The sequence below is a fragment of the Vicugna pacos genome, chromosome 32 (genome assembly GCF_048564905.1).
Source record: "Vicugna pacos chromosome 32, VicPac4, whole genome shotgun sequence".
Classification (NCBI taxonomy): domain Eukaryota; kingdom Metazoa; phylum Chordata; class Mammalia; order Artiodactyla; family Camelidae; genus Vicugna; species Vicugna pacos.
The window spans coordinates 19,787,236-19,800,418 of record NC_133018.1 but is presented as its reverse complement, the minus strand read 5'-3'; the positions used below and the strand labels follow the sequence as shown (position 1 = coordinate 19,800,418).

Here is a 13,183-nt window from a genome sequence, read left to right as displayed (position 1 = left end):
TTTGTTTGCACTAATGTATAATTATGCACTCAGAAAAGGCAAACTATTTTGTACTGTTTATAAGCCTTCAAACGGTAGTTTTACAATCATGCTCTTCTTTACACTTGCTGTTTTATACTTCAAACGGCCACATATTTTCAAGCTATTTTTGTTACGCTCAGGAATCTCTTGTATATTTTACTATTTAAAAAGTATTATTTTTAAATAGTGTATGTCTCCAATTTATATCAAAAATAAGGAAACGTAAACAGGGGAGGCAGCCTGTTTCTAAACAAATAGTGTTATCCTTTTATGAATAACTTTGCACACCAGTTTTATAAACTTGTTCTACATTGTGAATATGATTCTTTTTTTTAAATAAATGCTTGAGAACAGCTTCTATAATGATAGATTAATACATGCTGAATGCAAAAAAAAAGTTACAGCATACCCAGGGTTTAGTTGTGTTGAAGTTTTTTAAAAAATGGTAATGTAATTCCTGTTTAAAACGTGTCTTACAGTGGATATTAGCATAGTAATCATGGAAAGATGGGAAATAATGGAATACCGGAAAGCTTTGAAAGTATGTGAATATCTCACTTTGTTTCCTTTATACTTTATTATTTGTAAGGAAAGAAAAATGAGAGGTATGAATGCTCTAATTTTGTCATATATGTTAGAACTTTTCAGAAAAAGTTAAACAATTGGAGAACTGTAGCTTTCTGCCCATCATTCTGAATGTAGCTTGTGTGCCACCCTTGACAATGAATTGATGAAGCTTTGGCGAGATCCAGGCCAGTGAGGCTGTAAGAGCAGCCCTGTTTTCCCCAGCGTACGCGGCCTCAGCTGTCAGAGTCACTATGAAGACATTTTTAACGCTTCTCCACCCCTGCCAAAAAGAAAAAGGAACACTCCCATAGTAGCTGCTGTAAGAACCGCAGGCTGAGATCAGCGCCACCTACTCTTCCAGTTACTGGACAGGGAACATGTCTAGAGGGAGCTCGGTGCCCTTAGCTTGGCCTTGCAGGAGGGCTCCAGCCCGCTGCCTTGGCAGCGCCTCCTGGCTCTTGGAAGCAGCCTGAGGGCAGAAGGCTGTGCTCTGAGCAGGAGCACTAGCAGGGGTGTCCTGGCTGCTGGTCAAGTTCAGGCTGCTTAACTGGCCACTTTTTGGTGGCCGGTCAGAAGCCAGTGCCCACATATTCAGGCTCAGTATGTGTTGATCAGACTTTCCACGTTGATTCCAGCTGTCAACACTGATTCCCACTGAAAATGCTCAGGTTTTAAAATTTGATTTACTTTTGAGCTTTTTCTCCTTGTGTGGCTCTTAATAGCGTGTAGTTTTACAATGAGCCAAGCCAACCGTTACTCCGCTAGGATATACGTATGCCTTCACGCAGGGATCTCCAGTGATCTCTGAGCACCCGTCACCAAAGCCTCGCCTGGCTGGGCCCCAGGCCTGGTGCCTGTGCCCCCTTCTCAGCAAGGGGCCATCTGACAGCTGCCTCTCTTCCCGCTCCTATCTGTGAATCCAGCCTTTGCTCCCAACCCCTGCAACCAGTGAGAGACCTCCAGCTAATCGAAACTACGCATCAGCAGATAAGTGCCTTTATTCTTGGTATTTTTTTCCAGCCTGTTTTTCTTTTTAATCTCCTAGTTATAGTAAAGTTCATTTTCATCAAGCACCAGTATAGCTTGTGTCAAGACTTAATAAGAGATTGACTTTACCAAGGATGTTCCCTTTAATGTGCTCCTAGACGTGATATTAAAAACGAGCTTGTAAATTGTTAGGGTATTTCATTGTTCCCTACTTTTATTGCAAAATCTATGATGTTCTTAAGAATGGGAAAGTGCTGTTTCAGAAGAGATTAGAGTTTTATCTTGTCAAGGAGTTATCTTCTTAGTCTTATTCCAAGAAAGGTATTAAGCCCCATCAAAACTGTCTTCTGTGCCTCTCAGAAAGTGTGTGCTTTGATTTGTAAAGTGTGTAATAGATTGGAAGTATCATTTATTTAAAAATTAATTTTTTTCTCTTCCTAGCTGTGCAGAGGGAAACCAAGGAAAACCCTTCCCGCCCTCTTTCCCTTTGGTACTGCCTAACATCCAACACTCCATTTCAAAACAGCCTGAAGGCTGGAAAGATGGCCGTCTTAAAAAGCAGCTATAAACTGCTTTCGTTGCTGGCTGGGGCTGAGCTGCAGTTAGTAAAAAACTTAAGTGGATCTTCCACTTCTGGGAAGTGCCTTTTAAAGTGCAGGTAGAGTTACTGCTCTTCTTTCATCTGGATCTACCCCCTTCCTTTCCCTGAAAAGCCTCCTGAGGTGGGGGGAGCATCCTCTGTCCTTTGAGAGCCTGGAGTAGACGTAGCTCTTGAGGCAGTGCTGGGACTGCAGCAGCTGGGCAGGGGACAGACAGACAGACCTGGGTCACACCCTGCCCAGACCTGCCTTTCTCCACGGTGAAAATGAGATGAGATGGTAAGAAGCTTCCTTCCACTACGGGAGATTAAAGTGCCTGGGTGTTTAGTAAGTTTTCAATAAATAACACATTTCAGATTCATTCTGAGTTAAACAGGCTTTGAAGTAGCGATTTCACTATTTTTTTAGATAGAAAGGTAGATTGTGTCCCCAGCGATTAAAACCTGTTTTGAGTTGGTTGACATTGTGAGATGGTCTAAGATGTTCTTTCTCTTCACCTTTTTGCAAAAAAATGAGCTTTCTTGGAGGTTAAATGAGCTTCCCTCTGGTTTTTCTTGTTTTTCTTTTTAATGGCTAATAAATTGATAACTCGAGTGTAAGTTCAGAAGCCCTTTGATCTTAAATAAAAATGCATTGCCAGTGTAATCAAAATAATTGCTCCTCTGAATGTTCCATAGTTAGACTTGTAAAGGTGCTGGCCTGTGAAGCAGGACCACATGAAGGAAGTGGCAGCCAGTGGGCGTTTGAAGATGTATCTGAAGATTATGATTTGCTTTTGGAGTTTGATAAGCAACCAAAATGTGGTCCCCTTTTTAACTCAGAAAAGCCAGGTGCTTTGCTGAACGCTATTTGAATTCTGAACTCTGCACTTACATACGTAGAAAAATTAGACATTTTTGTCATTTTAGTTTTTAGATTTCTCAAAAGCAGTTTTCACTAAATTTTAATGTGCCACGTGTGCTGTGAGTCTTTAAGAAGCTTTAAAAAATAAATGTGTACCTAGAGCCCTTTAGGAATCATAAAGGTAAATTGTATTTATACCCATCATGAGTGATTGTGAATGGTTATGAGATTTGTAGGTCTGATTAAACCAATTAATGTTGCACAAATTTTGCAGGAAATAATTTCCTGCCTTGCCAAGAGTTCTGCGGCAGTTTGATAATGTATTAACTACACCAGTGTTCTTCAGACCTGTGTTGCTAAGCTTCCCCCTTCTGATTTGTGTTTTATTTCAGTAGGCCCCCCTCCCAAATGGGAGGAATCAAGCCATAAATCTGCATTTGCTGGACATTATATGCCACATCATCGCTGTGACTACAGATTTCAGAAATAATGTTTTACTCACAGTTTCACTGTAACAGTGACCAATATGACGTGAGAGATTTGCTTCCTATAGTGCTGCTGACAGAGACCAGTGCTCGTTGCAGTTTTTAAATCTGGTCAGATAGTGGAGTAATGAACTTGTAAGCTCCATGAGAGCAGGGACCATCTCCTTCATTCCTGCATACAGGCACTCAATAAACATTTGTGGATACAAATATTTGTGATATTAGTGTATTCATTCCTACCGGCTAACTGGGGGGTCTGGTTTTCAATGGTATTAAGTCCTCAGAGTTGCAGGTCTGAGCTCAGTCCTCGCAGGGCCACAGTGGCAGCCATCGGGTGCTCTGTTCTGACTGGCCTGCGAGCAAAGAGCCTGGAGATCCGTATGCTCCCCAAACCTTTAATGGGTCTTAGGGCACCTCTTGGTGGAGGGAAGTGTTGAGGGTTTAATGTCTACAGGAACCCCTTCACTTATCTCAGCATGATCATCATAAGATGGGTTTTGAGGCAAGTGGTGTTATGAGGGCTCTCCTGGCCCATTCAGTCTCCAGTTCTGACAGTAACCCAAGGAGATGGGACAGCCTTTGGTCGGGGTGGCTCTCTGACCGCCTGAACTTGTCTTGGACTGCTTTAACTTCAGCTTGAGCTTGCGCTTCCTGGGGAAAGCACTCCTGGCTCCTCTCCACCTTATAAGGCGATACTTAGTGACAGGTAAACCACCACTAGGTTTTAGGTGTGCCCTGTTTAATTCCATCACTTCAGTTCTTGGGAAACAAGGCCATCCTTAATCTAAATACACACTTTGATTTCTTTTAAGTTCCACTCAGTACCCTCTCCTTGGTCTTATTTTCCGACTGGAGAGTCCAGTGGGGAGATGAAGTTATTTCTGATCCTCTGCCAGTTCCTCCTTGAGGTCAGGGCCTAGAACTTACCCTCTGGCTACTTTTTACTCGCACTCCTGATGACCAAAGAGCATTTTCACGTTTTGGCCCAGGCCGTATTTGGTGTCCTGAGGCGAGAACTCACGGTGCCTATTTCTGCCAGTCTGGTCTGTAACTGATGGAAATACCCAGCATCTAGATTTGGGCTTCGCGTAACTACCTTTGGCTTGGCCACAACATTTCAAATGCCTTCCGAAGTCTTCCGCAGTTCACTTCCCCTTGATTTGTTATTTTACTCCTGAAGGACTGGATTATTTTTATGTATTTTATTTTTTCCAGTTCCTGCCCATCTAGTCGCTCCCTTCCCCTCGTCCTGTTAGCGAGGCTCCCTACCGGCCAGGCTGACGGGGTTAAAAGGACCAAGGGTCGTGGGCCGGGTCCTGCGCGCGGGGCCTCCCCTCCCCGCGTGGAAGCGAGCGCCGGGCCTCCGGGAATCGCCGGGGTGAGCGCAGGCCCGGCGCCCGGCGGGGGCCGCCAAGTTCGCCGGGTGTCTGCGGGCGGAGGCCGGCCCTCGGGGCGGGCGGGCGGGCGGAGGCGGCGGGCGGCTCCCCGCGCGGCCTGACGGAGGCGCAGGCCCGCCACCGAGTGAGGGAATGCGAGGCGGGCCCGGCGCGCGCGGGCAGCAGCGGCCGCTGGGGCGCGCGGGGCACGGCGGCGCCGCGGCGTAGAGCTGTCAGGCCGGCCCGCGGGCGCGCCCGGCCCCGCGCCCCGCCGGCCGCCGCCTCCTCCTCCGCCCGCTGCCCGCGCTCCGAGCGCCGAGACCCGCGGCGGCCGGCACGTGCGCCCGCCCGCCGCCGGCCGGGGAGCATGCCCGCGGGGGCCCGGCCGCTCGCCCGGGGCCAGCTGGCGGCGGCGGCGGGGGCGCGCGGAGCCGCGGGGCGCAGCCGGCCGGGCCGGGGCCGCGGGGCCGGCGCCTCCCGGGCGGCGTGAGGCGGCAGCGGCCCAGGGCGGCCGAAGAGGACGGCGCCGCGCCGCGCGGAGCCGGGTGAGTGACTCGCGGCCCGGCTGGAAAGCGGCGCGGCCGGGCCCCCTCCTCGGGCCCGCGGCGAGCACGGGGGTTGGTGCGGGGGCCTGGCCGGGCAGCCTGCCGGGTGGGAGGGACAAGTGGGGACCCCAGGCCCCGCCGCCCCGCGCGGGGAGGAGGGTGTGGCGGGCGGGGACCCCGGGCTCAGGAAGTCGCCCCCGGCCCGCTCCCCGGGGAGGCGCTGGCCCTCGACTGGGGCCCCCGCTGCTAATACCCGAATTTCCGTCGGTTCCGGCTGAGGCGTGGAGGACTCCCCTCCCCCAGTGACAAGTGTCACAGCGGTCAAGGGGCAGGTGTGTGTGCAGCGCTGGGCCTGCGCCAGCCGGCCCGCGCTCGTGAGGAAGCGGCCGGGAGGAAGTGGTGGCCAGTGCCCTCTGTCCAGCCTTCTGGTCTAACCGCCTCCGGCTGGACAGCCCTCCGGTCCCGGCCTGGCTGGGTGGGCGTGCGGGGCCTGAGCATGAGGTGTGGCCCTCAGAAAGGGGGCCAGGGCTGAGAAGAAGTGCTGCGGGGGCCCCCTCACTGGAGGAGAATCTGGCCCATCTCCATCCTGTGAGTCTCCCTTTCCTGTTGTAACCTGAGGTGCTGGCTGTGTCTCAGAGCAGCCGGCTTCCTCCCCACCCTCCTCATCCTTTCTCACCCAGGGCAGGGCTGCCGGGTGACTTGGGGAGAGGGAAACTTGTGCCCCCTCCCCCAACCTGGAATGGACGTTCTGAGGAAACAAGAGTGTGCTTGCTAGGCAAATGTCCTTTCAACGCAAATCTAGCGCCGTCTTTTCTCAGTGCATTGCTGTCCCTGCGTAAATTCTAGGTCCCTCATCCTACACTCCTCTCCCCACCTCTGGTACACGTGCTGGGGCAGTTCTCCAAAGTGGCCCGCCTGCTCGCCTCCTCCCTCCCAGAATCGAGCTTCTTCAGAGGGGACCTCCTTTGAGCATCTCTCTCGGGCCACTACTAGCTCTTTCCCCAGCTCCCACCTGGGTGCCACTGGGGCTGATAGGCTAGACCCCCCGCCACCCCTGGGGAGAATGTAGTAAATGTTCCCTTCATCTGACTCTCCCCACGGCCAAGCCCCCAGCGTGAGTCATCTCTGCTCTGAACTCCCACTGCTCCTTATCTGTGTCTCTTGTGTGACTCTTATCACCGCCCGCCGTATTTTATAGCTACTTTTGTGCCTGGCTTATCTCCCCTGCTGGATTGTGAGCTCCTGGAGGATGGAGGACGGGGTGGAATCTGATTTAGCTCTGGTCCCCAGCCCTGGGTCAGCACCCTGTGCACCTTCAGCCTCTGGATGGAGTAGAAGCCCCCTCCCCGACTTGCCTCCAGGACCCTCATTTATCTGGCTCCAGAACAGTCCCTGTTAAATTCGCCTTCTGTTAAGTGGCTGTATGCTGTGATCGGAGGAGAATCCCAGGCTTCTCCCTTTGCAGAGAGAAGCACAGTGAGTTAGGAGGGGCTGTTTCTCTTGCAGGGAGTGGCTTGCCAAGCGACTAGGACAGTCCACGCTCTGCTGTGAAGATGCTCTGGGTTCTCTGAGCGCTGGGTGTGGAATGGGCTTCTTTCTTTGGCCTTTCGCACTCACTGCGTGCGGGAGGCAGGAGAGCAGAGAACGGGACTGTGGGAGTCAAGAAGCCAGGCCTGGCCATCCCATAAGGTCTGTACGCGCTTCACTAAGTCACTTGGTTTCTCTCGGTCTCGGTTGGTCCTATGGAACCTCTACTTGTACGAGGCCCTTGGGGATCTGGGCCCTGCGTCCTCTGCCTGATCAGCTGTTTGCTGTTGGGACCCAGGGCTGTTTTCACTGGCCTTCCCAGGTAGAGTTGATCACCTCCACCTTTGCGCCACCCTAGTCCGATTTACCACATGGAATGGCAGTTGGTGTTACCATGTGCCTCCCCCCTAGGCTGGTCTCCTGGGGACATGGTGCCAAATCTCATTTCTCTGCATCCTCCATGCCCGGCATGTGGCAGGCTCTCAGGAAATGTCTGTTGGATAAATGGTGAGAAGCTGAGAGCCCCTTGTCCCAAGTTGACTGTACAGTCTCTCTCATGGGGACCCGGCTTTGCCTTCCTCCCTATCTCGGGCCTATTTTAAAACTAGGCAGACGTTCTTCTAACCGTCCCATCCGGTTAAGGCTTTCCAACTTGGCCTCCAAGATGAGCCAGTCATGGAGAATGTGCGGTTAATTTGTAGAGATTAGAAGAGGAAACTTCTGGTGCTTCAAGATCGCTGCCTTGCTGTTTTTGGAAAAGACATGCAGGGCGGGGGCCGTGTGCTCTGTAATGGAAGGACAGTGATCTCACACCTGCATCCTCAGCCATGGGCAGGAGAGGCTGTTAGTCCAAAGTGAGCAGTCACATGCTTGCACGCCCCTTCTCAGTCTGCAGACAGCCGTCCTGAAACCTGCTCACCAGGACCCCTACCACTAGACACCGATGCAGCTAAATGGTCTTCAAGTAGCTTCTCCGCAGATCCTTCCTTTCACTAGGTACCTGGGATGTGATCAGATAGAGTGATGGCAGCCATGGCAAACCCTCATCGGGTTTGCTCTAACACCAGGGGTAACCATAACATGGGACATTGCCCCTCTCTGCTCAAGTCTTCTTACAGAGTCTCTTATGAAAAATTTCTTTTAGAATTTAGGGCCAGGCAAGCTTTGCCTCCCCCACCCCACAAGAAACTAGGTTGCTTCCTGCTTTCATAATGAGAAGGAAAGTAGGGAAGGAAAACTGGTATTGTGTGGGTGCTGGATGCACACAGTGTGCACAAGACTCCGTGCACCATGCACCTGAGTGGTGTTCTTCCTCCATTTTCCGAGGGAAAGAAGTTGAGACACAGGGAGGTCAACCGATCTGCCCAAAGGCTCTCTGGGTTTGTACCCAGTTCTGCCGAACTCTTCCCATTCCACCCACGCTGTCTTTCCGGGGATTCTGGTCACCTCCTCTTCTTGGCTTCTAGGATGCTGGGAGAGCAGTGGGATTTTTTCATCTAGGGACTGCGTCCACTTACCCTTGTGGCCACATACTTATTTCTGCTTTCCTTTCCTGTCTGTATGTGTTTGTATGTGTAAATCTGTCTATCTGTATTCTTGATAAGTCATCACAAAAGGATTCTGGAAAACTGGACAGATAAGTGAGTTGAATGCAATAAGTAACATTGCACCTACAACGTTGGCCACCTCACGGTGTGGTTAGGGAGATGCGTCCCGCGGGTAACACTGAGTGTACATGATAAGTGTTGCTGAAACAGCAAGCAAAGTTCAGAGGAGAAGACTTCTTTTCTGGGAGAGGCGATCAGGGTTGACTTCCTGGAAGAGGTGGGATTTTGAAGGAGGCCTTTCTTGAAGAATGGGTGGAATTTTGAGTTTGTAAAGGTGTGTAGGATTTAGAGTCTCAAATCTGTGGTTATCACCAAGGCCCTACCAGAAAAGGTTCTAGCTTGAAAGGAGAGAATTAGTCTGGAGGGAAAGTGGGGAGACTGATGGTACCTTTTAAAGTCTTCTCCAGCCTTGATGGAGGGTCTGGGAGCACCGGAACCAGGAGGGCTGCACCCTGTTAAGCATGAGAAAGTGATGCCATCAGAGAAGCCGCTTGCCCAAGACGTCTCCCGCAGCCTGGAACCCAGGTCCCTCGTTGCCAGCTCAGTGGTGGCTCTTTATCCTGGCGAGGCTGTATACCTCGGCCCCTTTGTCCTGTAAAGTGGGTGCAGGGGTACTGCCTTCCTCACACCGAGCCTGGCAAACACCAAGACAGCCCCTTGCTAAACCTTTACTGCCAAAGGCAGAAAGAGCGCTGTTGGAGAGGAGAGCTGGCACTCACTTCAGTTACTCACATTAGCAACTGCCCTTGGCAGAGGACGGAAACAAAATTAACCAGCAGGCGGGGTTCCAGTAACACACAAACCAAAATCCAAGCAAGAGCTCTGGGGAGGAGCATCGAAGAAGCAGTTTTGCACGCTCTCCTCGCTGAGGTCCCGGATCCTTCACAAAGCTTTTCCTCCCCGCCCTGGTCCTCTTGTGGGAAGGTGTCGGGGGCTAAGGGAGCAGGGGGAAAGCAGAGAGTTATTAAAAGCAGCCTCAGGACCCCGAGGCTGATTTTCATCTTGGAGCGTTGCAGTTAGGCTGGGTGTGGACATGTCAGCCTTCAGCTGCAGGTGTGATATGATGGCCCTGCAGAGCAGAAGACCTCCAAGCATAATGTATCCTACGTCCCGTGTGCACACGGTCCAGGCCCGTTCCTGGCAGTTCTGTTCTATCAGGTGAACCACTGCTCTTACTGGGTTAGGTTCCTGCCAGCCTCTGGGCATAATGTGTTTGTCCACCGATCAGTACGTAATGTTGTTTTATGTGTGTTTCTGTTCAAAGGTGCCTTATTTAATATTTATCACTGATTCATTCATTGAACTCAGCCCACAGCACTGTCACTCACGCCTGAACAAAGCTCATTTGACACATGTTTTCTCTTTGAGGCACATCCCTTCCCAGCCCCGAGCACTGGACAGCATTTCCACTTCATACTCGGGGCCATTTAAAATCACCAACAAAAAGCACTTAAGTGTGAAAACCTTGAGACTAAACGGGCCACGGAAAAGACACTTGCTGACAGTTTGAGCTGAAACAGAAGGTGGCAGAGGGCCACCTTGTTTGACCTCCGCTGGGATCAGGCACGCTTAGCGACTCAATTTTTTTTCAGCTCTGTGCCTGTTTGCAAATGACCACGTAAGCTCCGTGATGGGTAATTTTGGGGTTCCAAATAAACTGTAGCGAGTAGGCGGATTCGTAAATCTGGAATCTGTGAATAATGAGTACCGACCGTTTATACAAAGTTGTTCCACAACACAGCATTCCTTAGAGATAAAGAGGGACCATTGCCACACTTTGCAGAAAGGAAACAGGCTCAGAGAGGTAAGTGACTTGCTGGAGCTTGCACAGGTAGCTGGGGCTGAGCCAAGACTTGCATCCACCCCTGGCCGTGAGATTCTTTGTTCCTCACGCCCCCACCCCCCTGCAACCAATGCAGGGGCCGAGTCTGCCATCTTTGTCATTGTGCCTGTCCCCATGGTAACTCCGGCATCCAGAATGGGACACTTCGTGGACACTCAGTAATTACTTGGTGAATGAAGGCTGGGGCCGCAGCTTCTTGTGTCTGTGCCTTCAGTGCCAGAGGAAGGAGACCCCTCCGCGCACAGGCTCCCTCCTTGCCCTCCTATACCCCTTCGGGAGGGGCACCTATCTCCCCTTCCCACAGCCTGCAGGCAGGAGGTGCCCGTGTTCTCGCACACCAGGGGGTGTCGGCAGCCCCACGTCCAGCCCTCCAGCAGAACTGGTCTTTGCTGGGGGGAGCCGAGGGCAGCCCTTCGCCCAGTGGAATGATCCTCTTGAGGAGTCATTTCAGGCCAACTGGTACTTCCCAGGGCCTCAGCCCTCAAATCCGGGCCTTCTGACTCCTGGGAACCTTTCCAAAAACGTCTGCCTGTGTGCCCCGTTAAGACTTGGTACCTAGGTAATGGAGATTATTGCCCTTTCTTCTCTCCAAGTTTCTTTGTTTCCCTTTTCGCAGATGATTCCTGGTGAAGGATGGAATTTTCTCTTTTGGCAGCTGGGGGGCATTCCCTCCAGGTCTCCGGGGGGCTGGCTGACTCATGGGCTGTGCTGTGGAGCAGAGGAGAGCCCTGTCCCGCCGCTGCCCTGCGGGGCATGAGCCAGGCCCTGCAGCCTCCCGGCCTCACCTGGCCGTGGTCCGCAAAGGAATCAGACCCCAGGGAAGGCCCGCCAGGCGCCAGCGCCCTGTGTGAGGCGGGTGGAGGAAGGGCTGCTCCGTTGATGCAGCCAGCTGTCCCTCTGCTGTCTCTTTACAGCCCCCTGAAAAGCCTATCTTGAAGGGTGGGGGGCGGGGGTGCGTTGGGGTAGAAATAGGTGGCTGTTCCCCTTTCCAGCAGGGAACCTTGTCCATCTGCTTGCTCGGGGCTGCCCGGGAGGCTGGGCTTCCCACAGGTCTGGAGGTGGGTCAAGGCCGGTCCCTCCCCTCCTCTTTCCTGCTGGAGGGCCCATTAATTGCTTTCCTGGGCACTTTGTAAGTGTTGACTTTTCACTTGTGGTTTTTTTTTCCTTTTTTTCTTCTCCATAAGAGGGAGAAAAACCAAACGTTTTCTGCAATTAGAATTTTTCCCTCTTGGGTAGTCACAATGGAGAAAAGCATTTAAGTCCTTAAGATGTGAGGCTCACGGAGCGGCGGGCAGCGTCCAGTCGGCGGGGACGGCCAGACGCGGAGGCTGTTCGGCGGGCTCTCGTGCAAGGACACAGCTGTTCCACACTTATTTGGGGTTTGCTCCTCGCAGCATATTTCAATTAGCTGGTCAGTGTTGTGCATCTGACAGGCCAAACGTTCACTGTGGTTGAGCCATCTGGGAGGTGGGAGGCCTGCAGCCTTCCCCGTGGCAGTCGCCAACTACCAGTTTGAAGGAAATTTGTTTGATGTGTTTAAGAACCTAACACTAAAACACCATTAATAACAGAAGCTTCCAGAGTTCTGAGAGCACACCCCCTTGTTGAGCCATCAAATGGGCCTTCGGACCTTAAGGCCTCGTTTTTTTCCCCCCTACACCTGTGACATTTTCCAACACAGCAAAGCAAAGTTCTGAAGTGGCTTAATTAATTAATTGGCCCAGAGCATGATTTGCATTAACCCAGTGCAGAAGGAGACTCATTAATTGATACCTGGGGGCCAGGCAACCTGGGCATTTGCTGCCCAGAGGAGCAAGGGAGGCAGTTAGCAGATCCCCACTTCCGTACTCAGCTGAGCTCCGAGCTGTCTGGCGGTAGAGGAAGCCCATTTTATTTCGGGTCCCAGCCTCGGGTGACTCACCAGAGCATCATGAGTTCATGGTGACGACTGCTGTCCAGGGTGGCCTGCCCGGCCCTCCTTGGGTACCAACGTGTAGCGCACCGATCACATCTATTTCTCTTTTTATCTCTGTTACTTCTCCCGGCAGACAGTCCTGTTTCCTAAGTGGGGAAAAGAGGAATTCAGCATCTTAGGAGAATAGGGAGCCGGAAGGAGTGTCGGAAAAACCAAGTCCAAGGGTTTGACCTTTTAGGAGGAATGACTTTCCATTTCCCTGAAACCTTACCATCCCAGGCTGGGCGTGGAGTGGGACTGAGACTCAGGACACGGCTGTGAACCTGGGGCCAGCTTGTGAAATCTGGAATGTTGGGTTTACCTGAGTTTGTCCTGGTGGACGGGATGTTTGGAGGGTTTGGAAAAATAATGACACTGTACTCAGTCTGGCTGATGCTTGATGGTGGACTTCCCGGATCTTGAGATTCCTGCCCACGGAGAAGGCAGCTCTTCCCTTTCCAAACGGCACCGTAGCCCAGCTGCTCCACAGGCTGAGGGACCTTGGCTTATTTGACTTTGAGTTTCCAGTGCCCGGCTCAGTGGCCTGATAGTGACGCAGGGCTCAATGACTGTTTGGGGGAGGCAGTGGCTAGAGGTCCAGAGGTGAAGTGGTCTTTCTTGTGTGTCCACCTTTTGTGTAACACCCTCCATGGGACGGGGTGCTTTTGTCCTTTGTACTTTATGGATACCCAGAAGTGCTGCTGTGCCCATTTTCCAGGTAAGGAAACTGAGGCTCAGAGAGGTATTGATTCGACACCCAGTGTTGGTTGTGATTTGGGTCAACTGCAGAGGCAGTTACCTGCTGACCAGGATCCTTGTCTTAACTGGG

The 13,183-nt window shown here is 51.9% G+C and overlaps 1 protein-coding gene across 7 annotated transcripts in view; it reads left to right on the top strand.

Annotated features, from left to right (window-relative positions):
• Nucleotides 1-5,029: 5,029 nt before the first annotated feature.
• The window catches only part of PITPNM2 (phosphatidylinositol transfer protein membrane associated 2), a 130,865-nt gene continuing 122,711 nt past the window's right edge, over nucleotides 5,030-13,183 (top strand). For 4 of the 7 annotated variants that reach the window (XR_012066149.1, XM_072952850.1, XM_072952849.1 and 1 more), the window contains exon 1: nucleotides 5,031-5,423. The gene's annotated coding sequence lies outside the window, so the exon portion shown is untranslated. Of the gene's footprint in view, nucleotides 5,424-13,183 lie in introns of all 7 variants that reach the window. The other 3 variants (XM_072952853.1, XM_072952852.1, XM_072952854.1) reach the window with 2 other exon arrangements.